Source organism: Camelus bactrianus, chromosome 33 (assembly GCF_048773025.1).
Source record: "Camelus bactrianus isolate YW-2024 breed Bactrian camel chromosome 33, ASM4877302v1, whole genome shotgun sequence".
Classification (NCBI taxonomy): Eukaryota; Metazoa; Chordata; class Mammalia; order Artiodactyla; family Camelidae; genus Camelus; species Camelus bactrianus.
This window is the reverse complement of record NC_133571.1, coordinates 4,294,340-4,316,027: the sequence shown is the minus strand read 5'-3', so window position 1 is coordinate 4,316,027 and position 21,688 is coordinate 4,294,340. Positions and strand designations below refer to the sequence as shown.

The window sequence follows — 21,688 nt, the reverse complement described above, 5'->3', positions numbered from 1 at the left end:
CCCTCTTAGAAGAAAACACACGCACAACATTATCTCACATACATCTCAGCAATGTTCTTCTAGGACAGTCTACCCTAGCAATAGAAATAAAAGCAAAAATAAACAAATGGGACTTAATTAAACTTACAAGCTTTTGCACAGCAAAGGAAACCATAAGCAAAACAAAACGACAACCTATGGAATGGGAGAAAATATTTGCAAAAGATGAAACTGACAAGATCTTGATTTCCAGAATATATTAACAGCTCATATGACTTAATATGAAAAAAACAAACAACCCACTCCAAAAATGGTCAGAAGACCTAAACAAGCAATTCTCCAGTGAAGACATATGAATGCCCAATAGGCACATGAAAAAATGCTCAATATCACTAATTATCAGAGAAATGTAAATCAAAACTACAATGAGGTATCACCTCACACCAGTCAGAATGGCCATCATTAGAAAGTCCACAAATGATAAATGCTGGAGAGGCTGTGGAGAAAACGGGACCCTCCTACACTTTTGGTGGGAATGCAGTATGGTGCAGCCACTGTGGAAAATAGTACGGAGATTCCTCAGAAGACTAGGAATAGACTTACCATATGACCCAGGAATTCCACTCCTGGGCATATATCCAGAGGGAACTCTAATTCAAAAAGACACCTGCACCCCAATGTTCATAGCAGCACTATTTACAATAGCTAAGACATGGAAACAGCCTAAATGTCCGTTGACAGATGACTGGATAAGGAAGATGTGGTATATTTATACAATGGATTACTATTCAGCCACAAAAACCAACAATATAATCTCATTTGCAGCAACATGGTTGTCTTCTTTATCTTAAAACTAAAACCAAATGCTTCCGCTTTTCCCTGGGCTAGTGCTCGGGGGTCTCAGCCTGCAAAAAGGAAGATGCCCCGGAGAAGCCCCCTAGCCATCCAACCAGTGGCCCACAAGCGCAATCTCACTTCTTGACCTTGGGGACCATGTCTTCTGCCCTCTAACCTCTCTGGGCTGGAGGAGGGCTGGAGGTCACAGATGCAGGCTCCAGTGCTTGGCCCTGGCTTAGTTTAAATTCAGCCATTCCCTCTGTGTCTCTCAAGCCTCCTCAGAATTTGAAGGGGATCCCAGTCACAAGACTAAAGGGACACACCCACATTTCCCACCCTAGTGCAGAGGACCCCCCAATACTGGCAGCACTAGATAAGAGCATGTGGGATGCCCACAGGAGCTAGTTCCTACCCAGAACCACTGAGGGCTTCTCACCTTCCTACCTGTAACAGGTGATTCTCAGCATCTCTGGGCCTCCAGGTACCCCTACCCTCAGTATTAAAGGGGACTCCCATTTCTCTGAGAATTACATGATAGATACTAATGATTTTGCAAAGCTGCTTTATGGTGATGGAAATAATAATAAAATAATCATAATAATCGCTGTAACAACTAACATGACTCAGCACTTACCACATACCAGACTGTATTCTAAGCAATTTATAGGTATTAGCTCATTTAATCCTTACTGCACCCTGGGAAGAAAGTAGTAACTATTTCATTTAACTTTTCCACTCTCTGGGGCTTCTTTGTTGTAATTGCAAAAGGAATGCATGTTCCCTGAAGCAAATCTAACACAACAGAGGTGTGCAAGGAGCAAGCTCACAGTCTCCCCTTGCCTGCTTTCTCTCCCTGTCCACCCCGGCTCCACATCCATTCTCTCAGCACAACCAGGGTGAACAGTTCCATGTGTGCAGCCTGTTTTTATGACAACACACTCAAGCACATATAGAAAGGCTCTCTTAGAATTAGCCTTCTCACTTTGTGGATAAAGAAAATGCAGCTCTGAGAGGTTAAGTGACTTGCCCAAGTTCACACAGCAGGCAGCTGGAAGAGCTGGCAGTTACTTGACACCTAAGTTTAATGGCAAAGTTTGTGACCTTACCCACTAGCCTCCACTGTCTCTATGAGTCATGACAGCTTTGAACAAAGAGTAATAATATTCATAACAATAGGAAACAGCAGCACACATTCACTGAGTACTGATAACAGCAGCATTTCAGATGCATTCCACATATCCATCTAGACTTGCCAAAAACCTTGTGGGTTTGTCCTATAATTTGTACATCCTCTCCCCCATTTCACAGTTGAGAACACTGAGGCTTCATGAGGGTAAGCCACTGACCCAGGTTACACAGCTGAAAGCAGTGACAGGCAAGGATCCATACTCAAGCCTTCTGCCTTCTGTCAGGCCAGGAAGGCTGCTGGGTGGGAAGAAGCAGAATTTGCTCCTGAGTCAATGGGCAGAATGGCCACTGTCTCCATCCTTAAGTCACACGGACTTTTTTTTCCTGATGGTTTATTTGTTGTTGTTGTTTTTTAAAATTGAGTTATAGTCAGTTTAAAATGTTGTGTCAATTTCCAGTGTAGAGCACAATTTTTCAGTTACACGTTAACATACATATACTCATTGCCACATTCTTTTTTACTGTGAGCTACCACAAGACCTTGTATATACTTCCCTGTGCCATACAGTATAATCTTGTTTATCTATTCTATATATACCTGTCAGTGTCTACAAATTTCGAACTTCCAGTCTGTCCTTTCCCACCTTCCTCCCCACTGGCAACCACACATTTGTATTATATGTCTGTGAGTCTGTTTCTGTTTTGTATTTATGTTCATTTGTATTTATGTTCCTTTTCTTTCTTCTTTTTATTTTTTTTAGATTCCACATATGAGCGATCTCATATGGTATTTTTCTTTCTCTTTCTGGCTTACTTCACTTACAATGACATTCTCCAGGGACATCCATGTTGCTGCAAATGGTGTTGTTGTCATTTTTATGGCTGAATAGTATTCCATTTTATAAATATACCACATCTTCCTTATCCAGTCATCTGTTGATGGACATTTAGGCTGTTTCCATGTCTTGGCTATTGTAAATAGTGCTGCTATGAACATTGGGGAGCAGATGTCTTTTTGAATTAGCGTTCCTTCTGGATATATGCCCAGGAGTGGAATTCCTGGGTCATATGGTAAGTCTATTCCTAGTCTTCTGAGGAATCTCTATACTGCTTTCCACAATGGCTGCACCAAACTGCATTCCCACCAGCAGTGTAGAAGGGTTTCCTTTCCTCCACAGCCTCTCCAGCATTTATCATTTGTGGACTTTTTACAGTGCCCCCCCCAACCCCAGCCACCTCAGGGCCTTTGCACAACTCTCACCCCTCACCTGGTCTAGATAATATCTGCTCCTCCTTTAGTGCTCAGCTTACTCAGCCCCTGGATGAGTCCCTAGAGCCCCTAGGTGAATTCCATACTCCCCACTGAATTTCTGAAGCCCAGCAGGGCATCTGTGTGCAGCCTACATGGGATAAACATCTGTTCAAGGAAGAGTGTTCAGTGAATAATGTGTTCCCTCAGTGGGAAGGCTGAGCTGGGCTAAGGGGACATTGGGTGAAAAGATGCCAGGGATGCACTGGGGCTGAGTGGTGAGTGTGGCAGGACAGCAGGCAGGCCCCATCAGGATGAAGGTCAGTGAAAGGCAACAGGGAACCAGGAAGAACAAGCATTGTCCTCTGAGTTCATATGTGGAACTCAAGACTCCACATGCCAGACACCTGTCTGTGGATGCTGCTGCTTCCTGCCACCCAGAGTCCACCAGTGGGGAAGGCTGAGGAAAGACCTGTCACTGTGTGTGTGTTGGGGAATGCTTGGCAGGGCTGGTTCTCACTCTGCAAGGACTCTGCAGCCATGCTGTGCTGGGTGCAGGCACTCAGACCTAACTCAGTGACCGCAGCTCTGGAACCCACTGCCTCTCCCTGCTGTGTGACATTAGGCAAATCCTACCCACTCTGGGCCTTGATTTCCCCATCTGTAAAATGAGATGTTGAAATCCAGAGAAACAATGAGAAAAGGACTTTTTGGAATAAGACAGACACAAATTAAAAATAAGCAGACCTCACTTCTGGTCTGACACAAGATGGGTGGAAAAGTGTTTTTTGAATGAAGAAGTAGATGATGGAGCAAGTGCTGGTTCTCCTTTCACATCAGACATGAGACTCAGGCTCAGTGAGTCCAGATGGTACTCTCCACTGCCTTTGTTACATTTGCAAACAGCCTCCATTTCCCAGCAAGAGGAGGGGGGCTGTGAGCACTCTGAATCTGGAGTCCTCCAGGGGGAACCTTCACTTCACAGAACCAGGCTGCCCCAACTGACCAGGCTGGCCACTGTGCAGAGTTAAGTGGTCAGCCTGGCTCTTTGCTCCAGCAGTAAGAAGCCCAAAGGCTTCCTTCTGTAGATGGTCAATTGTAAAAGATATCTGTGGCAAAAGAATCACTATCCCCTGGATCAGGCTGAAGGCAGAAAACTGGAACCTTAGAAATTGTCCAGTCAAAGCCCCTGCCCTCTTTAAATGCTCCTCTTGGTGAGAATTAGGAACTCTTTTGGACAGATGATGTTCAGAAAGGGAGGATGGACTTAGATTCAGAATTACACACTTGGTTGGTGGTGAAGCACACTGGTTTGCTGCTGACTATGAGAGTTTTCAGAAAGCATCAGAGTAAAGTCATAACTGTGAATGACCAAAAGCTTAAGATGGTCAAAGTTAAAGGCCTGATGAGAGTTCACTTTAATTCAATTGACAAGGAAATTTAGTTGTTTCTGTGACATAACATTTTGAGATAATAACTAGAATCACAACTAAGAACATTTTAACAGGACATATCTTGGACAGCAAAGACATTGACAAATTTCTAGGAATTTTATACAATTTTAGAAACACATACTAATAGCATATATGCACAAAGAGATAAACTAAATAAGATTAGTTATTGCTTCTTTTTCCCCCAAGAAATTGTAAATAAAATGTAATAGGGTCTCATGTGGTCAGAAGGGGGTGGTGCCCTGTTAGAGGGGGGTACTTTTATGTCAAAGTGATCTCCTATTTGGAGCTTCTGAGACCACAGCGTTATGGAGTCATCAGTCTTCTTTCTCCTAGACATGGTGCTACCAATCTCCTGACTTGATAGCTGAGTCTTTTAAGTTCCATAAAACAATCGCAAAAGTGAACAATGTTCCCTTTCTAGCTCCTGGGTAGACTAATTTTTACTAAACTAGTCAGTTCTATCACGGTAGCATTCAACCAAATGAAGGTCTGTAGCTCACTGGATTGCGTATTTCTGCAGGAGAACTTGTCCATTCCGCGGCGGGAACCATTACTGGTGGTGAGGACACGCAGCAGCAGTGAAATCCTGATTTCAAACAATGGGCTGAAGGCCTCAAAAAAACCCTCACCAAAAGGAGATATGTAAGTGGCAAATAAGCCCATGAAAGGTGCTCCACATTAGGTAATATCAGAAAAATGCAAATTAAAACAACGAGATACCTCTACATGCTTATTAGAATGGCCAAAATCCAGAACACTGACAATACCGAATGCTGCTGAGAATGGGGACCAATAGGAACTCTCATTCATTGCTGGTGGGAGTGCAAAATGGAAAACTATTGGATGGTTTCTTATGAAATTCAACATAATCTCACCATACCATCCAGCAATCACAATCCTTGGTACCAGCGTAGCTGAAAACATATGCCCACACAGAAACCTACACACAGATGCCTATGGTAGCTTTATTCATAGTAGTAGCCCAAACTTGGAAGCAACCAAGATGTCCCCCAGTAGGTGAGTGGATAAACTGTGGTGCATCCAGAAAATGCAATGTCATTTAGTGCTAAATAGAAATGAGCTATCAAGCCCTCAAAAGACATGGAGGAATAATAAACGCATGTTATTAAGTGAAAGAAGATAATCTGGAAAGGCCACATATTGACTGGTTCCAACTACATGGCATTCTGAAAGAGGTCAAACTACAGAGACAGTAAAAAGTCCAGTGGTTGCAGGGGGCTGGGGAGAGAGCTGAATCAGCAGCGCACAGAGGATCCCCAGGGCAGCGGAGCTATTCTGTAGGAAGCTGCATGTCATTATACGTTTGCCATTATGTACAATGGTGGATACATGTCATTACACATCTGTCAAAACTCAAAAGAATGTGTAACAGCAAGACTGAACCCTCCATGTAACAATGAATTCTGGGTGACAGCAGTGTGTCAGTGTAGGTTCATGGACTGTAGCAGACACCCAACTCTGGTGAGGGATGTTGATAATGGAAAAGGTTATGCATGTTCCGGGGCAGGGAGTATATGGGGAAATCTCTGTACCTCTCTCAATCTTCCTGTGAACCTAAAACTGCTCTAAAAAGTAAGGTCTACTTTTTTAAAAACCAAAAGGTTGCGGAACGTTTACCACTTGCAGTATGGTTGTGAAAACAGTGAGGATGAGTTTTAGAAGCCCCTGGAAGATCAACAGCCTTTAACAACTGAAGGTCTCACATCTTGGATTTTTTAAATCTTTCAATAGTTACGCATGGAATCCATGCAATACACTCAGAAGTTATTGATTAGCTGGGAATACACAACATATACATATAAAACAGAAAGGAAATAAATCAAACACTTAATTCCTTTAAGATTTGGCTGTTTACATCTGCAGCAACATGGATGAACCTGGGGATCATCATATGAAGTGAAACAAGCCAGAAAGAGAAAGAAAAATACCACATGGTATCACTTATATGTGGAATCTTAAAGAAAAGAACACAAATGAACTTATTTACAAAACAGAGACAGACTCACAGACAGAAAACAAACCTATGGTTACAGTGGGGAAAGGACGGGGGAGGGATAAATTGGGAGTTCGGGATTAGCAGATACAAACTACTATGTATAAAGTAGATAAACAAGGTCCTATTGTATAGCACAGGGAACTATATTCAATATCATGTAATGGTCTATAATAAAAAAGAATATGAAAAGGAATATATGTTATGTATGAATTAATTCTGTACACCAGAAATTAATACAACACTGTAAATAGACTATACTTCAGTTTTTCAAAATTAAACAACAACAACAAAAGATTTGGCTGTTTGGAATTTGGAGCTTATTTTTCCATAAAAGTGACAGAAGTGCTTAATAATTTTGTTCTTACATACTCTATGAACATGCATTTTGAAATGCTTGTTGGGGCTTGAGTAGATATACTCCTCCCATCATCCCTAAAACTGGAAGCTCCACGAAAACAGTAGTTTAGGTTCAGCGCCTGTAACATATTTATTGAGTCTGAGATGCAGTTGACTATAGGATGAACCCTCAGTCTGCACACACTGAGAAAAATGCTGCCAAGTAAACTATGACATAATGCTGTCTCATCACATAAAGCCGCCTTATAATAACTAAAAAACCTTTTAGATAATTAGATTTATCATATATCACACGCATGTACCTACATTTAAAGAAAAGAAACTGGTTAAGATATTCCTAACACATCTTCTTGACTCTTCTGAATCACTTTAACTCAGTCGCCAGTGTCCACTTTTTTCCACCTAATGCCTCACTGTTTTCTCTGAAATATTTTTCCAGCTGCCAGACACCAAATATGCCAATTCTGAGTCTGGCATTTTCTTGTTCTTACCGGGTGTCACGGCAGAAGGCTTTTTGGATAACTAGGACGCATATCTTTGGTGACTAGAAGAGCCGCACACGTGTGTACTTGTGCACAATAATGTCTCTGGGGGAAGAACTTGTTCTTGGGGATTGTTCTTAGTTTAAGATTAAATTAAAGCTGCAACTCTCAGCCATCAGCAATTGTGCAAAGCACCACAGCCATAATGGCTTCTGACAGCCCATGTGCACGACTTTGATCTACTTAGCACCGTTTTAACCATCACAGAAAAACTTCAGAGCCTTTTAAAGAAAACTGGGGGTTTTATCAGCATTTCCTATCTATCTAAACTCAATTTTTCTCCAAATCACTACAAAATAAGCAGTCACAGTTCTAAGTTGGCAGAAAGTTTGATAAATTCATATTCCACGCCTCAGCAACAGCCCTGGACGGCTTGTGAATGGGACACACCAGCTGCTTACTTCTTTGGAGTTCCTTTCATCTCCTGGAAGGGATCTACCAATCTCTCCTGTTTTCAAGTTACATAATTTATTATCTGGAAGGCAATACTCTTGCCCTAACTTTGTAATACAACTTCAGTTACTTATCCTCTGTCTCAGGTACCCCAAAGCTCTTAGTTTAGTTTTACAAAAAGCTCTTTAGTTCTTTTTTTACAAAAAGAAAAAAACAACAGTAACTGCGATCATTTCTCTAACAAAAATTTGTTTTGCTGGGACTAAATTTACATCTTGCTGCTCTAGGTCTCTAACTTTCTATTACATAAAAACCTTTTGTTTCAGTATTGGATCATGATTTAATATTTCTGAAGACTTTTCATATGAAATTCAGCTCATCTTGCGTATTGCCAATAATATACATAAACGTAACTGCTGTGTCCACATCTGCACAATCAGATGTAATGACGACGATGTAGCAGTCCTGTCCAGCCAATGGAGGTAAGATGCTGTTGCTGTAAGACATGCCCTGATTTCAGAGATATTAATAAGTGTGGGTGTGGACGTCCATCTCAGAATCACTGGAACTTAGTAACTGAGGCATAAATGAATACTCCTTTAATTTATGTAAAAAATAATTTCCAGAATGGACACCCAAAATTCCTCCAATGCCCTACACACACCTGCCGCTCCTCCTCTCAGAAGTGGACTCCTTTCCCCTCTCCGCAGTCTGGGCTGCAAGCTCCCTGAACACACTGAGCCCGCCATCTTACCAAACTGGGTATAGGAGGAACAGATCCCCAACAGAATCAAAGCAATTTCTGACAAACCTACAGCCAACACAATACTCCACCGAGAAAAGCTGGAAGCCTGTCTGCTAAAATGGGGAACAAGACAACGATGCCCACGTGCACCACTTCTACTCAACAGAGTATTGGAAGTCCTCGTAGAGCAACTGGACAAGAACAAGAAAGAAGTGGGATCCACAATGGCTAAGAAGAGGAAGAACTGTCATTCTATCTGGATGACACGATCCTATACACAGAAAACCCTGCAGGCTCCACATACAAAAATGACTAGAGCTGAGAAAAGAACTTGGCAAGGCAGCAGGACACAACAACAACGTACAGAAATCAGTGGCATTTCTTGACACAAAAGTCATCATCCTTTCAAAATGGCACCCAAAACAAGACAACACTTAGAAATAAATCAGACCCTGGAAGTGAAAGACTTGTATGCGGAGATCTACAAAACCCTGGCAAAAGAAACTGAAGAGGACTTCAAGAAACGGAAACACAGCCCATGTTCTTGCACTGGAAGAATTCATCATGTTCCAATGGCCATACTGCCCAAAGCAAGCTACAGATTTAATGCGATCCCAATCAAATTACCCAGCCCACTCTTCACAGATGTACAACAAAGCACCCTAAAATGTACATGGAATCACAGAAGTCCCGGAATGACCAAAGCATTCCTGAAGAAAAAGACCGAAGCTAGACGAATACCCCTCCCAGACTTGACACGACACTACAGAGCTACAGGCAAAACAGCACGGTATTGGTCCAAAAACAGAAACACGGGATCAGTGGAACAGGACACAAAGTCCGGAAATAAACCGACGCACATATGCTCAATTAATCGAGGGCAAAGGAGGCAAGAATATACAATGGAGAAAAGACACTCTCTTCAGGAAGTGGTGCTGGGAAAACAGGACAGCCACCTGTAAGACACTGAAATCAGAACATTCTCTGACAGCACGTACACAACGAAACTCAACCTGGACGAAAGACCTCAATGTAAGACCAGATACCATAAAACTCCTAGAGGAAAACATAGGCATGAAACTAGAGGGCAGACATTACAGCAGTGTATTTTCTGAACCAGCACCTGGAGTATTGGAAATAAAAGCCAAGAATAAAGAAACAGAATCCAATTAATCTCACAAATTTCTGCACAACTAAGGATACCATCAACACAACGAAGAGACAACCAACACAACGGGAGAAAATCTTTGCAAAAGATGTGACTGACTGGAGACTGATTTTCAAACCAAATCAACAACTCATACACCTTCCTAAAAAGGAAATAAGCAACACATCCAAAACCGGGCACAAGACCTAAACACCCAATTCTCCAAGGGAGACACACAAATGATCAATATGCACAGGAAAAAATGCTCAGCATCAACATTTCTTAAGAGACCTGCAGATCAAAACTGCAATGAGATAGCATCTTACACCAGCCAGAATGGCCACCATTGAAAGGACTACAAATGATACATGCTGGAGAGGCTGTGGAGAAAAGGGAACCCTCCTACACTGTCGGTGGGAATGTCGTTTGGTGCAGCCACTGTGCAAAACAGGAGGAAGAGTCCTCAAAAGACGCAAAATACACTGGTCAGAAGCTTTCGATCTCGGGGGCAGGCCAACAAGCTCCCAAAGGCCGGGCCTTGCCCCTGCTTCTGCCCCAGCTCGCCTGTGCCCCACAGGGTCCGGGGCGGCCTCCACTCCCAGGGCAGGGCCACCCGCGCGGGAAGGCCACGCAAGGCCTGAGGGCCAGTCTCGGCTGGTCCGGGGCCGTCCAGCGCCCTCCCATCTCACGGGGCTGCTCCCACTTTGACAAACCCGCCTATGAGCGGCGGCCAAGAAAGCCGCGGGGTTCAGCCAATACTAATGAGGGGGAGGTAGGCACCCCAACCAGGGCGGGGGGCCCCGGGACCCGCCTCAGGGTCCCAACCTGGACCTGCGGCCTGGACCCACCGACGCACCCCTCCCCCACCCCGGGCGCCTCCCCAACTGCACAGCCCAGCCTCACCCGCCCGACTCCCCGACCTGCGCGCCCCCACCAGCGCCCCCTTACCTGTCTCGCGACGGCAGCAGAGGTGACAGCAAGCGGCGGGAGGCCGAGACCCCGAGCAGCCTTCCTCCTCCGGGAGCTGCTCCAGGGGCACCCAGCTCCCGCCCAGCTTCCTCACGTTCTGGGAGCGCGCCAGCGCCCCGGCGTCCCGGCGACGGTGCGCGCGCGCGCACGCGCGCTCGGCGGTGAGCGCCCCTCCCCCTCCCGTCCGCCGGCCCGCAGCATGGACGCTTGGCTGGGAATCCAGCAGTAGGGATGCTGCGAGTGGGGCCGGGCGGTGGGCCGGTGGAGCTTGGGGAGGTGGGAATCGCCCAGCCCGCGGCCAAGGCTGGCCAGGTCCCCAACAACAACGCGCCCCGCCACGCCCCCCTCCAGGGTCCCGGCACCCAAGCAGGACCACCACGGGCCCAGGGCCAGGCCACACCCCATCAGCCCCACCGCCACTGCTCGCCGACCCCCACCCAGTCAATGCCTCCCCCTGCCACGCCCGGTCCCCGATCCACTGCACCCCCGACACAAACCTGCTTCTCCTCACACCCAAGTCCCGCCCCAGCTCTGCGCCCCACTAGGTCCTACGCTACAGCCCCTGCAAACCAAGCACACCCCTCATGCCTCACCCCAGGTTCCCCCACCGACCGGAGATACTCCCCTAACCCTGCACCTCGGGATGACCCCCCACCCTACAGCCGGGTCACTTCCGCTCCCAGCAGCCCCTCCCCCTCAGCCTGTCCGCCCTCACCGCCAGTTCGCCCCACACCCGGAGTGCACCCCTACCCCAGATGACCCCCTCAGCCCTCTCCTCGCGGGAGCAGGGCGGTCCGGGCTCCGATCACCGCGGCGACAGCCGCCAGACAGGGATCCCCGGGGCCCACTGCAGGCACACAGCCCTGGGTCCCAGGTGCCCGGCCCCGGCGGGCGGGTGGGCGGGGCTCGAGGCCATTCCAATTCCCTGCCCGACCCCCACGCCCCCTTCCCTCAACCCACCCCACCCCCAAGCCCACTGCCTCCTCTGAGCCCATGGGTCAGGTGGTCCCGAGCTGCACACCTCTCGCCAGTGGGCCTTGGCTGCTAGATGCTGCTGCGGGGAGGGAGTGTGCAGCCCTCCCCATAGACCGGCACTCGTCCCCCGGGATGGCAGCGGGCAGCAGTGGCAGTGCTGGCGGTGGCGATCGCGACGGCGGCGGGGGAGGGCGGCTGCCCTGGGAGAGCCAGTCCACTTGCTCCCACCTCCCCCGCCGCCTGGCCTCTGCTGCCAGAGCTTCCTGGAAGGAGTGTCCCCCTGTCAGCCTGCCCCTGGGAGGCAGGCCGGCCGTGGCCAGGGAGGCGGGGCGGCGGCAGTGGCAGCAGCAGCGCTGGAGATGGCAGGATTGGGGCTGCCCCATGCTGCTAGACGGGGGACTTGCTCCCATTTCCCGCTGTCGCTGCCCCCGGCCTGGCACACTGACTGCACCACGCCCACCTCTCAGGAGCAGGCTGACCTGAGGACAAGCCTCCAGGGACCCTGGGGCAGCAGAGACCGCCCCCACAGCAGGCTGAGGGGCAGACGGGAGGAAATCCACAGGCTTGCCTGGGCAGCTCCGCTCCTTCGCTGCTGCCCTCTCTGCAGCCGCCCCGCCCCCTCCCCCAATTCCGGCCCCTGAGCATACAGCGCCAGCATACGCAGAAATAAATCCAAAGTGGCTTAGACATTTAAACGAAAGGCAAGACACCACACACCTCTCGGAAGAAAACATAGGCCAAACACTATCCCACGTACACCTCAGCCACGTTCTCCTAGGGCAGTCTACCCAAGGAACAGAAAACTGACCCAAAATAGACACACAAACGGGACCAAACTGAATTCATCAGCTTTGGCACAGCAAAGGAAACCAGAAGCAGAACACAACGACGACCTACGAGCTAGGAGACAGTATTTGCCAAACACGAGACTGACTAGGGGCTAATTTCCACAACATACAAACAGCTCATCCACCGGAACGGAAAGAAGACAACCCAATCTGAAAATGGGCAGACGACGACCTCAGGAGGCAATTCTCCAGCGAAGACATACCAGCCACCAAAGAGAGACACGTGAAAGAACAGGCTCAATGTTGCTAATTATCCCAGGAATACAATTCAAACCTACAATGAGCTGGCATCTCACCCCAGTTAGAGTGGCCATCATTCCAAAGCCCACAAAGGAGCAACGCTACAGAGGCTGTGGAGAAAAGGGAACCCTCCTACACTGTCGGTGGGAATGTCGTTTGGTGCAGCCACTGTGCAAAACAGGAGGGAGAGTCCTCAAAAGACGCAAAATACACTGGTCAGAAGCTTTGGATCTTGGGGGCAGGCCAACAAGCTCCCAAAGGCCGGGCCTTGCCCCTGCTTCTGCCCCAGCTCGCCTGTGCCCCACAGGGTCCGGGGCGGCCTCCACTCCCAGGGCAGGGCCACCCGCGCGGGAAGGCCACGCAAGGCCTGAGGGCCAGTCTCGGCTGGTCCGGGGCCGTCCAGCGCCCTCCCATCTCACGGGGCTGCTCCCACTTTGACAAACCCGCCTATGAGCGGCGGCCAAGAAAGCCGCGGGGTTCAGCCAATACTAATGAGGGGGAGGTAGGCACCCCAACCAGGGCGGGGGGCCCCGGGACCCGCCTCAGGGTCCCAACCTGGACCTGCGGCCTGGACCTACCGACGCACCCCTCCCCCACCCCGGGCGCCTCCCCAACTGCACAGCCCAGCCTCACCCGCCCGACTCCCCGACCTGCGCGCCCCCACCAGCGCCCCCTTACCTGTCTCGCGACGGCAGCAGAGGTGACAGCAAGCGGCGGGAGGCCGAGACCCCGAGCAGCCTTCCTCCTCCGGGAGCTGCTCCAGGGGCACCCAGCTCCCGCCCAGCTTCCTCACGTTCTGGGAGCGCGCCAGCGCCCCGGCGTCCCGGCGACGGTGCGCGCGCGCGCACGCGCGCTCGGCGGTGAGCGCCCCTCCCCCTCCCGTCCGCCGGCCCGCAGCATGGACGCTTGGCTGGGAATCCAGCAGTAGGGATGCTGCGAGTGGGGCCGGGCGGTGGGCCGGTGGAGCTTGGGGAGGTGGGAATCGCCCAGCCCGCGGCCAAGGCTGGCCAGGTCCCCAACAACAACGCGCCCCGCCACGCCCCCCTCCAGGGTCCAGGCACCCAAGCAGGACCACCACGGGCCCAGGGCCAGGCCACACCCCATCAGCCCCACCGCCACTGCTCGACGACTCCCACCCAGTCAATGCCTCCCCCTGCCACGCCCGGTCCCCGATCCACTGCACCCCCGACACAAACCTGCTTCTCCTCACACCCAAGTCCCGCCCCAGCTCTGCGCCCCACTAGGTCCTACGCTACAGCCCCTGCAAACCAAGCACACCCCTCATGCCTCACCCCAGGTTCCCCCACCGACCGGAGATACTCCCCTAACCCTGCACCTCGGGATGACCCCCCACCCTACAGCCGGATCACTTCCGCTCCCAGCAGCCCCTCCCCCTCAGCCTGTCCGCCCTCACCGCCAGTTCGCCCCACACCCGGAGTGCACCCCTACCCCAGATGACCCCCTCAGCCCTCTCCTCGCGGGAGCAGGGCGGTCCGGGCTCCGATCACCGCGGCGACAGCCGCCAGACAGGCATCCCCGGGGCCCACTGCAGGCACACAGCCCTGGGTCCCAGGTGCCCGGCCCCGGCGGGCGGGTGGGCGGGGCTCGAGGCCATTCCAATTCCCTGCCCGAACCCCACGCCCCCTTCCCTCAACCCACCCCACCCCCAACCCCACTGCCTCCTCTGAGCCCATGGGTCAGATGGTCCCGATCTGCACACCGCTCGCCAGTGGACCTTCACGCTGGTGCGGAGAGGGAGGGTGCAGCCGTAGCCCGGCCCTCGGCCCCCCGGGATGGCAGCGGGCAGCAGTGGCAGTGCTGGCGGTGGCGATCGCGAAGGCGGCGGGGGAGGGCGGCTGCCCTGGGAGAGCCAGTCCACTTGCTCCCACCACCCCCGCCGCCTGGCCTCTGCTGCCAGAGCTTCCTGGAAGGAGTGTCCCCCTGTCAGCCTGCCCCTGGGAGGCAGGCCGGCTGCGGCCAGGGGGGCGGGGCGGCGGCAGTGGCAGCAGCAGCGCTGGAGATGGCAGGATTGGGGCTGCCCCATGCTGCTAGACGGGGGACTTGCTCCCATTTCCCGCTGTCGCTGCCCCCGGCCTGGCACACTGACTGCACCACGCCCACCTCTCAGGAGCAGGCTGACCTGAGGACAAGCCTCCAGGGACCCTGGGGCAGCAGAGACCGCCCCCCACAGCAGGCTGAGGGGCAGACGGGAGGAAATCCACAGGCTTGCCTGGGCAGCTGCTGTCCTTCGCTGCTGCCCTCTCTGCAGCCGCCCCGCCCCCTCCCCCAATTCCGGCCCCTGAGCATACAGCGCCAGCATACGCAGAAATAAATCCAAAGTGGCTTAGACATTTAAACGAAAGGCAAGACACCACACACCTCTCGGAAGAAAACATAGGCCAAACACTATCCCACGTACACCTCAACCACGTTCTCCTAGGGCAGTCTACCCAAGGAACAGAAAACTGACCCAAAATAGACACACAAACGGGACCAAACTGAATTCATCAGCTTTGGCACAGCAAAGGAAACCAGAAGCAGAACACAACGACGACCTACGAGCTAGGAGACAGTATTTGCCAAACACGAGACTGACTAGGGGCTAATTTCCACAACATACAAACAGCTCATCCACCTGAACGGAAAGAAGACAACCCAATCTGAAAATGGGCAGACGACGACTTCAGGAGGCAATTCTCCAGCGAAGACATACCAGCCACCAAAGAGAGACACGTGAAAGAACAGGCTCAATGTTGCTAATTATCCCAGGAATACAATTCAAACCTACAATGAGCTGGCATCTCACCCCAGTTAGAGTGGCCATCATTCCAAAGCCCACAAAGGAGCAACGCTACAGAGGCTGTGGAGAAAAGGGAACCCTCCTACACTGTCGGTGGGAATGTCGTTTGGTGCAGCCACTGTGCAAAACAGGAGGGAGAGTCCTCAAAAGACGCAAAATACACTGGTCAGAAGCTTTGGATCTTGGGGGCAGGCCAACAAGCTCCCAAAGGCCGGGCCTTGCCCCTGCTTCTGCCCCAGCTCGCCTGTGCCCCACAGGGTCCGGGGCGGCCTCCACTCCCAGGGCAGGGCCACCCGCGCGGGAAGGCCACGCAAGGCCTGAGGGCCAGTCTCGGCTGGTCCGGGGCCGTCCAGCACCCTCCCATCTCACGGGGCTGCTCCCACTTTGACAAACCCGCCTATGAGCGGCGGCCAAGAAAGCCACGGGGTTCAGCCAATACTAATGAGGGGGAGGTAGGCACCCCAACCAGGGCGGGGGGCCCCGGGACCCGCCTCAGGGTCCCAACCTGGACCTGCGGCCTGGACCTACCGACGCACCCCTCCCCCACCCCGGGCGCCTCCCCAACTGCACAGCCCAGCCTCACCCGCCCGACTCCCCGACCTGCGCGCCCCCACCAGCGCCCCCTTACCTGTCTCGCGACGGCAGCAGAGGTGACAGCAAGCGGCGGGAGGCCGAGACCCCGAGCAGCCTTCCTCCTCCGGGAGCTGCTCCAGGGGCACACAGCTCCCGCCCAGCTTCCTCACGTTCTGGGAGCGCGCCAGCGCCCCGGCGTCCCGGCGACAGTGCGCGCGCGCGCACGCGCGCTCGGCGGTGAGCGCCCCTCCCCCTCCCGTCCGCCGGCCCGCAGCATGGACGCTTGGCTGGGAATCCAGCAGTAGGGATGCTGCGAGTGGGGCCGGGCGGTGGGCCGGTGGAGCTTGGGGAGGTGGGAATCGCCCAGCCCGCGGCCAAGGCTGGCCAGGTCCCCAACAACAACGCGCCCCGCCACGCCCCCCTTCAGGGTCCAGGCACCCAAGCAGGACCACCACGGGCCCAGGGCCAGGCCACACCCCATCAGCCCCACCGCCACTGCTCGCCGACTCCCACCCAGTCAATGCCTCCCCCTGCCACGCCCGGTCCCCGATCCACTGCACGCCCGACACAAACCTGCTTCTCCTCACACCCAAGTCCCGCCCCAGCTCTGCGCCCCACTAGGTCCTACGCTACAGCCCCTGCAAACCAAGCACACCCCTCATGCCTCACCCCAGGTTCCCCCACCGACCGGAGATACTCCCCTAACCCTGCACCTCGGGATGACCCCCCACCCTACAGCCGGGTCACTTCCGCTCCCAGCAGCCCCTCCCCCTCAGCCTGTCCGCCCTCACCGCCAGTTCGCCCCACACCCGGAGTGCACCCCTACCCCAGATGACCCCCTCAGCCCTCTCCTCGCGGGAGCAGGGCGGTCCGGGCTCCGATCACCGCGGCGACAGCCGCCAGACAGGGATCCCCGGGGCCCACTGCAGGCACACAGCCCTGGGTCCCAGGTGCCCGGCCCCGGCGGGCGGGTGGGCGGGGCTCGAGGCCATTCCAATTCCCTGCCCGACCCCCACGCCCCCTTCCCTCAACCCACCCCACCCCCAAGCCCACTGCCTCCTCTGAGCCCATGGGTCAGGTGGTCCCGAGCTGCACACCTCTCGCCAGTGGGCCTTGGCTGCTAGATGCTGCTGCGGGGAGGGAGTGTGCAGCCCTCCCCATAGACCGGCACTCGTCCCCTGGGATGGCAGCGGGCAGCAGTGGCAGTGCTGGCGGTGGCGATCGCGACGGCGGCGGGGGAGGGCGGCTGCCCTGGGAGAGCCAGTCCACTTGCTCCCACCTCCCCCGCCGCCTGGCCTCTGCTGCCAGAGCTTCCTGGAAGGAGTGTCCCCCTGTCAGCCTGCCCCTGGGAGGCAGGCCGGCCGTGGCCAGGGAGGCGGGGCGGCGGCAGTGGCAGCAGCAGCGCTGGAGATGGCAGGATTGGGGCTGCCCCATGCTGCTAGACGGGGGACTTGCTCCCATTTCCCGCTGTCGCTGCCCCCGGCCTGGCACACTGACTGCACCACGCCCACCTCTCAGGAGCAGGCTGACCTGAGGACAAGCCTCCAGGGACCCTGGGGCAGCAGAGACCGCCCCCACAGCAGGCTGAGGGGCAGACGGGAGGAAATCCACAGGCTTGCCTGGGCAGCTCCGCTCCTTCGCTGCTGCCCTCACTGCAGCCGCCCCGCCCCCTCCCCCAATTCCGGCCCCTGAGCATACAGCGCCAGCATACGCAGAAATAAATCCAAAGTGGCTTAGACATTTAAACGAAAGGCAAGACACCACACACCTCTCGGAAGAAAACATAGGCCAAACACTATCCCACGTACACCTCAGCCACGTTCTCCTAGGGCAGTCTACCCAAGGAACAGAAAACTGACCCAAAATAGACACACAAACGGGACCAAACTGAATTCATCAGCTTTGGCACAGCAAAGGAAACCAGAAGCAGAACACAACGACGACCTACGAGCTAGGAGACAGTATTTGCCAAACACGAGACTGACTAGGGGCTAATTTCCACAACATACAAACAGCTCATCCACCTGAACGGAAAGAAGACAACCCAATCTGAAAATGGGCAGACGACGACCTCAGGAGGCAATTCTCCAGCGAAGACATACCAGCCACCAAAGAGAGACACGTGAAAGAACAGGCTCAATGTTGCTAATTATCCCAGGAATACAATTCAAACCTACAATGAGCTGGCATCTCACCCCAGTTAGAGTGGCCATCATTCCAAAGCCCACAAAGGAGCAACGCTACAGAGGCTGTGGAGAAAAGGGAACCCTCCTACACTGTCGGTGGGAATGTCGTTTGGTGCAGCCACTGTGCAAAACAGGAGGGAGAGTCCTCAAAAGACGCAAAATACACTGGTCAGAAGCTTTGGATCTTGGGGGCAGGCCAACAAGCTCCCAAAGGCCGGGCCTTGCCCCTGCTTCTGCCCCAGCTCGCCTGTGCCCCACAGGGTCCGGGGCGGCCTCCACTCCCAGGGCAGGGCCACCCGCGCGGGAAGGCCACGCAAGGCCTGAGGGCCAGTCTCGGCTGGTCCGGGGCCGTCCAGCGCCCTCCCATCTCACGGGGCTGCTCCCACTTTGACAAACCCGCCTATGAGCGGCGGCCAAGAAAGCCGCGGGGTTCAGCCAATACTAATGAGGGGGAGGTAGGCACCCCAACCAGGGCGGGGGGCCCCGGGACCCGCCTCAGGGTCCCAACCTGGACCTGCGGCCTGGACCTACCGACGCACCCCTCCCCCACCCCGGGCGCCTCCCCAACTGCACAGCCCAGGCCTCACCCACCTGACTCCCCGACCTGCGCGCCCCCACCAGCGCCCCCTTACCTGTCTCGCGACGGCAGCAGAGGTGACAGCAAGCGGCGGGAGGCCGAGACCCCGAGCAGCCTTCCTCCTCCGGGAGCTGCTCCAGGGGCACCCAGCTCCCACCCAGCTTCCTCACGTTCTGGGAGCGCGCCAGCGCCCCGGCGTCCCGGCGACGGTGCGCGCGCGCGCACGCGCGATCAGCGGTGAGCGCCCCTCCCCCTCCCGTCCGCCGGCCCGCAGCATGGACGCTTGGCTGGGAATCCAGCAGTAGGGATGCTGCGAGTGGGGCCGGGCGGTGGGCCGGTGGAGCTTGGGGAGGTGGGAATCGCCCAGCCCGCGGCCAAGGCTGGCCAGGTCCCCAACAACAACGCGCCCCGCCACGCCCCCCTCCAGGGTCCAGGCACCCAAGCAGGACAACCACGGGCCCAGGGCCAGGCCACACCCCATCAGCCCCACCGCCACTGCTCGACGACCCCCACCCAGTCAATGCCTCCCCCTGCCACGCCCGGTCCCCGATCCACTGCACCCCGGACACAAACCTGCTTCTCCTCACACCCAAGTCCCGCCCCAGCTCTGCGCCCCACTAGGTCCTACGCTACAGCCCCTGCAAACCAAGCACACCCCTCATGCCTCACCCCAGGTTCCCCCACCGACCGGAGATACTCCCCTAACCCTGCACCTCGGGATGACCCCCCACCCTACAGCCGGGTCACTTCCGCTCCCAGCAGCCCCTCCCCCTCAGCCTGTCCGCCCTCACCGCCAGTTCGCCCCACACCCGGAGTGCACCCCTACCCCAGATGACCCCCTCAGCCCTCTCCTCGCGGGAGCAGGGCGGTCCGGGCTCCGATCACCGCGGCGACAGCCGCCAGACAGGCATCCCCGGGGCCCACTGCAGGCACACAGCCCTGGGTCCCAGGTGCCAGGCCCCGGCGGGCGGGTGGGCGGGGCTCGAGGCCATTCCAATTCCCTGCCCGAACCCCACGCCCCCTTCCCTCAACCCACCCCACCCCCAACCCCACTGCCTCCTCTGAGCCCATGGGTCAGATGGTCCCGATCTGCACACCGCTGGCCAGTGGACCTTCACGCTGGTGCGGAGAGGGAGGGTGCAGCCGTAGCCCGGCCCTCGGCCCCCCGGGATGGCAGCGGGCAGCAGTGGCAGTGCTGGCGGTGGCGATCGCGAAGGCGGCGGGGGAGGGCGGCTGCCCTGGGAGAGCCAGTCCACTTGCTCCCACCACCCCCGCCGCCTGGCCTCTGCTGCCAGAGCTTCCTGGAAGGAGTGTCCCCCTGTCAGCCTGCCCCTGGGAGGCAGGCCGGCTGCGGCCAGGGGGGCGGGGCGGCGGCAGTGGCAGCAGCAGCGCTGGAGATGGCAGGATTGGGGCTGCCCCATGCTGCTAGACGGGGGACTTGCTCCCATTTCCCGCTGTCGCTGCCCCCGGCCTGGCACACTGACTGCACCACGCCCACCTCTCAGGAGCAGGCTGACCTGAGGACAAGCCTCCAGGGACCCTGGGGCAGCAGAGACCGCCCCCACAGCAGGCTGAGGGGCAGACGGGAGGAAATCCACAGGCTTGCCTGGGCAGCTCCGCTCCTTCGCTGCTGCCCTCTCTGCAGCCGCCCCGCCCCCTCCCCCAATTCCGGCCCCTGAGCATACAGCGCCAGCATACGCAGAAATAAATCCAAAGTGGCTTAGACATTTAAACGAAAGGCAAGACACCACACACCTCTCGGAAGAAAACATAGGCCAAACACTATCCCACGTACACCTCAGCCACGTTCTCCTAGGGCAGTCTACCCAAGGAACAGAAAACTGACCCAAAATAGACACACAAACGGGACCAAACTGAATTCATCAGCTTTGGCACAGCAAAGGAAACCAGAAGCAGAACACAACGACGACCTACGAGCTAGGAGACAGTATTTGCCAAACACGAGACTGACTAGGGGCTAATTTCCACAACATACAAACAGCTCATCCACCGGAACGGAAAGAAGACAACCCAATCTGAAAATGGGCAGACGACGACCTCAGGAGGCAATTCTCCAGCGAAGACATACCAGCCACCAAAGAGAGACACGTGAAAGAACAGGCTCAATGTTGCTAATTATCCCAGGAATACAATTCAAACCTACAATGAGCTGGCATCTCACCCCAGTTAGAGTGGCCATCATTCCAAAGCCCACAAAGGAGCAACGCTACAGAGGCTGTGGAGAAAAGGGAACCCTCCTACACTGTCGGTGGGAATGTCGTTTGGTGCAGCCACTGTGCAAAACAGGAGGGAGAGTCCTCAAAAGACGCAAAATACACTGGTCAGAAGCTTTGGATCTTGGGGGCAGGCCAACAAGCTCCCAAAGGCCGGGCCTTGCCCCTGCTTCTGCCCCAGCTCGCCTGTGCCCCACAGGGTCCGGGGCGGCCTCCACTCCCAGGGCAGGGCCACCCGCGCGGGAAGGCCACGCAAGGCCTGAGGGCCAGTCTCGGCTGGTCCGGGGCCGTCCAGCGCCCTCCCATCTCACGGGGCTGCTCCCACTTTGACAAACCCGCCTATGAGCGGCGGCCAAGAAAGCCGCGGGGTTCAGCCAATACTAATGAGGGGGAGGTAGGCACCCCAACCAGGGCGGGGGGCCCCGGGACCCGCCTCAG

General features: G+C 54.8%; 1 long non-coding RNA gene across 2 annotated transcripts in view; it reads right to left on the bottom strand.

Annotated features, from left to right (window-relative positions):
* LOC123616343 (uncharacterized) overlaps positions 1 to 10,983 on the bottom strand; it is a 114,428-nt gene extending 103,445 nt beyond the window's left edge. For both annotated transcript variants that reach the window (XR_012503764.1, XR_012503766.1), the window contains exon 1: positions 10,797 to 10,983. This is a non-coding gene — a long non-coding RNA (uncharacterized LOC123616343). The remainder of the gene's footprint in view (positions 1 to 10,796) is intronic.
* Positions 10,984 to 21,688: the final 10,705 nt, after the last annotated feature.